Here is a 6169-nt window from a genome sequence, read left to right as displayed (position 1 = left end):
CACTGCACCTCTTGATAATATACTGATAACGGGCACTGCACCTCTTGATAATATACTGATAACGGGCACTGCACCTCAATAATATACTGATAAGGGGCACTGCACCTCTTGATAATATACTGATAATGGGCACTGCACCTCTTGATAATATACTGATAACGGGCACTGCACCTCAATAATATACTGATAATGGGCACTGCACCTCTTGATAATATACTGATAACAGGCACTGCACCTCTTGATAATATACTGATAACGGGCACTGCACCTCTTGATAATATACTGATAACGGGCACTGCACCTCTTGATAATATACTGATAACGGGCACTGCACCTCTTGATAATATACTGATGACGGGCACTGCACCTCTTGATAATATACTGATGACGGGCACTGCACCTCTTGATAATATACTGATGACGGGCACTGCACCTCTTGATAATATACTGATGACGGGCACTGCATCTCTTGATAATATACTGATGACGGGCACTGCACCTCTTGATAATATACTGATGACGGGCACTGCACCTCTTGATAATATACTGATAACGGGCACTGCACCTCTTGATAATATACTGATAACGGGCACTGCACCTCTTGATAATATACTGATAATGGGCACTGCATCTCGATAATATACTGATAACGGGCACTGCATCTCTTGATAACGGAAATGCAATCCTCTGTAGTGCATCCAGCTCCAGCCCCTCTGCCACCCATGCAGAAGCCAGCAATCTATAGGCATCCCCAAAATGGAAGCTTCTTTATTCAAATGACATCTAGTCTTATCAAGACCCAAGTCCATTTGATCCAGGAAGCCTTCACCCTGTTAGTAGACTTTCACATTTTCTTATGCTTATCTGGTAGGTTCTTTGAATGTGTGAATTTGTATTTATGTTAGTATTCTGTATCTTAAACCTGAATAGCTGGCAGCCTAAAGTTGGTGAGCTTTCAATTCAATAATAGAATTGGCCACTTAGTGAAGCATATTTTATAGTCTTGGAGATTGATTCAGACTGATTATATTTGGGAGGTATGACTAAGTCCTTGAGCCGCTATCTTCAGTTCCAAAATGTAACCAGGTTGCCAGCTGCTCTTCCTTATAGGAAAGAGCTACAGGGCAGAGTCGGGAGCTGCGTGGCAGCTACAGACAGAGATGCCCCATCCCACATGCTCACCACAACTGGCTCCCAGGACATCTTGCAGGAAACCTCCTGGTAGAATGTTTTAATAACTTTATTTGAGAAGTCATCTTCCAAAACGGCTGCCTAACTGCATGTTTATTTATAAAACAAAGAACTGACTTGGGGAAAACATGACAACTAAAAACAGTTGGCCTTAGGATACTGTAAAGAACAATCATTTGAATTATTTTTCCTGCAGGACTTTGGCGGCTTCAGAGAGCGGACAATTGCCTCAGAAGTAACGTGCAGTGAATATCCTTGTCATCCTGGTGGTTTCACTGTGGATTCCCTTTATTCTCCACCTAGGAATATGATGAAAGTCACCATAAAGTTCATCCACATTGGAATTTAAAGATGAAAGTTATTATCAAGTGTAATTTTCTGGATGTGAAATACCAGCAACAGAGAGAAGAAGGAGCAGAAATAAAGCCACTTCAGAGCATAGGCACTAACCCAGATTAGTGAGAGCGACGTTGCCACATATGCATTTTAATTAGTCGAGAACCTCTGCTTCTGAGGAACAAATCGTCAGTCTTGTTGGGGCTGTAGATGGGGCATAAGAAGGGAAAGCCAAGATTTGAAATGATGGAACGTGGCGTTTCTCCAATTGCCAAGATTATTCTGTAACCAGAGTCTGAGGTATTCCAGGGAAATGTACCTTTTTGAGAACTTGCCAGGAGATTATTTTTGCCCTTAAGGTAGAATCATAGACAGAAACTTTTGTTCCATAATGTCAGTAGCTGAGGCAGCTGTGACACCCACTGCTCTGAGGCATGGTCTCCCACAGAGGGCCCCTGAGTCCCTCTGCTTTTCCCATTTCCAGCAGTGGGTGTTGGGCGTGTGGCTGCCTCACAGCTCACAGGTCAGCAGGCCGTGTCCCTCCAGAACAGTTTGCAGGTTTCCAGGTGGTGTGAACCACTGGGAACATTGGATGCCTGGCAGAGAAATTCCAAAAAGAAGAGGCACGGACCATGAAACTTTCCAAAGATTTAAAACCATTGGTCTCAGTTGGGGTCTTGACATTATCCCCTCTTGAAGAGAGGATATAGATAACTCTGCACTTTTGTTTCCTTATCTGCTCAAAAGAGGGGTGGATTAGGGATAGGCCAAGGGTCCATGACTGCCCATGACTAAAGCCAGCTTGCTTTTCCCTTTACAAATTGTGGCCTAGGACAGTTTTGTACAAACAACAATGCCAGCTTGAGGCATGGAGGGTAACACAGGCCTGATCACTGTGAGTATCTTACTTCATGGACAGCTGGGTTTTGAATAGTCCCATCTTCCTTACCTTTATAGCAGGCAGGCTCCACGCCCAGCTTTTACAGCTCCCTCCTGGGAAACACCCCCTACCTATCACTCCATTGGTACAGCTGGACTTGTGGATGAGAAAGGACCGCTTGGAAAGTGCAGAGTTCTGCACGCTCAGTCTGCATTTCATCACCCATGCTTGCTTTATGCTCCTCACTTCCAAGTTCAAATGGCCAGTGCCACGCCTGCAGATCCCATCATGTTCCATTTTAGTCTTTTCTCCCCGTGGACATTAAACTCTCTATGGAAAATACGTTCTGCAAAAACAGTATCTCCTCACTTTTAAAATTAGCTGAGAAGTAGAAATAATAGCTTTCCATTTTTGTTCTTAAAAGAGATATAGCACTTGGCCAATTCAAGGGTAGAAACTCTCTCTTAATTGCTTTTTTGGGCCTAGAGTAACTTCAAATTGAAACTATCCTCAAATACATGTGGGCTCAGGAAACGAAAATAATTCTGTTTTTGGCAATCACCACTTCTGAGCAAACTAGGATCTTTATCCAGGTCTAATGGCAAAGGACTATAGAGTCCATGGGGAATCACATCTTTTAAATATCAGAAAAGAGTATTAATGCCTAAATTACTAATAATTACACTCAGCTTCCTTTGAAGCAAAGACATTGAGTGCAGAGGAGAGAAAACATACCGTAAGGGTGAACCATCTTTGCACTTGGCTCCTTATCAAGACATTGAATGCAGAGCAGAGAAAACATACTGCAAGGCGGAGCCATCTCTGCACTTGCCTTCTCATCTGGTTTAAGAAAAGTGTCTCAAGGCCAACCGAATCTTTGGGTTGAAAAGAGGCATCTTAGGAAAAGATAGCAATTTGGGTTGCCTATGGGACGTTGGCTCCTTCACGGATCTAGTGTCAAGCTGCACACACCCTTGTGAGTTATATTCACATCACCGTGTGACACCCACAGAGACACTTCCCTCACACAGACTGATAAAAATTCCATGTTGGGCCAATTTTTAATCTGCACCCTATAAATTCAAATTCCACGTGTAGTTTGGCTTAATACAACCAGCCCACCCTGTGGCTCTCTTTGGCCAGTTAACTCCACTGGCTTCCAGGGAATTCCCACAAATCTTCCCAAGGTAGGGTCTTCCATCCCAGGCCCCACCAGTATCTGCCTCCACCCATCTGAAGCCATTCCTTCTCCTTTCAGGTCCTCCTGCTAGTAGTTAGCATTAGGGAGGTCCTGCTCAGTACTACAATTGTGGGGTTCTTTCTTTGAGGCTTATGTCATTCTAGCCTCATTGTAGGAAAAACAATTAAACCAATATAGTTATCGAGACTTCAAGGGCTGTGGTCGGGGTGAGTGAGAGGTAGTAGTGGGAAAACAGCACCTGCCTGTCTGCTTGGCTTCCGCAGGGCAGTCCTACAGCTTAAAATCACTTTCATGTGTCATTTGTTATTCTTCAGGACTGACATTTGATTTAAAAAATTTATTTCCTTCCAATTAATCTTATATCTCCTTAGAGATATTTTTTTTTTTGCAAATATACACCATAATTTTGTCCTCCCTAAGCTTACTTTAAAAGTAAATTAAAAAGACAATCAACTAACAGGTACTTATTAAAAACTTATTTTATGGGAAGTATCACTATGCTGGGGCTAAGAGAGACATATAGCAAATCTCTTTCTGGAAGAATGTGTAAGAGAGTGAGCAAAGAGTAACCAGGAATTAAATCAGCAAGTAATAAGTTCACAGCAATGTGGAGGTTCAGAGAAGGCCCTGGCAAGTTGGGGTGGGCTGTGAGTCCCATGGCAGCCCCTGCCCAGAGCCACAGCTTCAGGCCCTGGGTCACCTTATGCTGCTGGAGCAGAGTCCCCGAGCCCGATCACACCAGCACACTCTGCCTGCCAACTGTCCCACACTGAGGGGCTTACTCCCTCCCCTTCTCTGAGCATATTTTGTAAATACCTTTGTTTTATAACTTATTGCTCCAACATAATGTAAACTTTTAATTGCTGGCATTGTTCATTTTTTTACACCCAAGTCACAGCATCTGCCAAACATGGAGTAGGTCTTCAATAAATGGTGAATTGAGTTGGCACTATTTATGAACATGACTAGAAATGGTTTCACAAAGGTGGTAAGATTCCAACCAAGCATTGAGGATTTGGGGTAAAATTTGGCCAGTTGAAAGCTGTAGCAAGGATGTTCCAGTGCATGGGACTGTGAGAGCAAAGGAGGGGAAAATACAGGAGAGGGATCTAATAAAAGGCAACTGTGAGAACGGGACCAGATGTAAGGGGCCCTGGAAATGAGCAGATGAGCCCCCACTCTAGCTGGTAGCTACTGGGGGCGTCTGGGTCTTCTGCATGGGACTGTGGCACACAGACAAGGGAAAGCAATTCTCACACCAGCCCAGTGCAACAGTGATGACTTTTCCTAGATTTACCCAAGCCAGGAGGCAAGGGCCTGGGATGGGAGATACAGAGACCAGTATTATGAGGGACTAATCAAATATGAGAAGGGTTGGCCTGGTAGGTTAGAAAAAAATGATTTAATATAGCTGCCTTTAACTGATGTTTGAATTTATCTCCCCGTGACTAATTTAGTTAAGAAATTACACAAAATCTCTGTTGGTTCTTGGAAACATGAGAATCCTTGACTAAAGGAGCTATGAGCTTCCCTTGTCTGCCCCAGTTCCCTGGGCAACACAGCAGCAATACCCAGCGAAGCTTGTGCCCAGCACAGCCAGAATTAGACACGGTCCGTGGGTGAGCACAAGTGGTAGCCTTGGAGAGAGGTCAGGGTCGGCATCAGAGGAGCAGCACGACCATCAGGCTCGGCGCCCGCAGGCAGCTGCAAGCAGGCGAGACCCAAGTCCAGGCACCAGGAACACAAAGCAAGATGCACAGTGGAGACACACTGTGGCAGGTGACACAAACGTTGGCTTCACTGACAGTCACTGGACGGTCGGTGCTAGTGTCCTGGGCAGTGGCGTCACGAAGACAGGGCCATCTCCCTGCTCATCTGCTCCCTCTCCCGGATCCCTGCTCAGTGAACACCGCTGTCATCAGAGCCAGGTTCACACGCTGGTCTCTCAGCAACTCCGGCAGAAAGGAGGGATTTCCACTTCCCTATAATCCTGTCCAAACACAGAAATTATGTTTTCTTGGCTCCACTAAGGCCACAAGCCCAACCCTGAACTAACTGTGGTAGCCAGAGGCGATGCAGAGCCCAGAGGGCCAAGGCCGAGTCGTGGCCACTCCTGGGAATATGGAGAATGGGTGATTCTCCCAGGAAAATCCCGGTGCTGTCATCTTAGGAAGAATGACTGGATGCTGGACAGACACACACACACAAAAAAAAAAAAAAAAAAAGAGAGAGAGAGAGATGCTCAGTGCAGGAGAAATGGGCCTTGCAGTGAATACAGGTCCCACTGGGTGCTGGTTCATGACCCAGGCTGGGGCCCCCCCATTCAAAGTTGGTAAAGGGCTCTGGGGAGTTGAAAGAAAAGGAAGATAGTAGTTTTTCTTAAATGTTTCCCTGCAGACTTGGAAGTAGAGGAATAAATGAAAGACCGCCCTCCACAATGCTTACACCTCCCTCCAACCCCCTGGTTTTCTAGTCAGATTTAAACCAAGCTGATTATACTTACTCTGGGCCAAATTAATTTATCATTTCTTCTGGGATTAACCTCTGGAAATATGCCATAG

The 6169-nt window shown here is 45.0% G+C and overlaps 1 long non-coding RNA gene across 1 annotated transcript; it reads right to left on the bottom strand.

Annotated features, from left to right (window-relative positions):
• Positions 1 to 753: 753 nt before the first annotated feature.
• On the bottom strand, positions 754 to 1713 carry LOC134730733 (uncharacterized). Its single transcript, XR_010112689.1, has 2 exons — positions 1642 to 1713; positions 754 to 1490 (listed from the first exon to the last, which is right to left on the bottom strand). It is a non-coding gene; the product is annotated as an uncharacterized LOC134730733 (long non-coding RNA).
• Positions 1714 to 6169: the final 4456 nt, after the last annotated feature.

This window comes from Pan paniscus, chromosome 6 (assembly GCF_029289425.2).
Source record: "Pan paniscus chromosome 6, NHGRI_mPanPan1-v2.0_pri, whole genome shotgun sequence".
NCBI lineage: Eukaryota > Metazoa > Chordata > Mammalia > Primates > Hominidae > Pan > Pan paniscus.
This window is presented reverse-complemented; position numbering and strand designations above follow the sequence as displayed.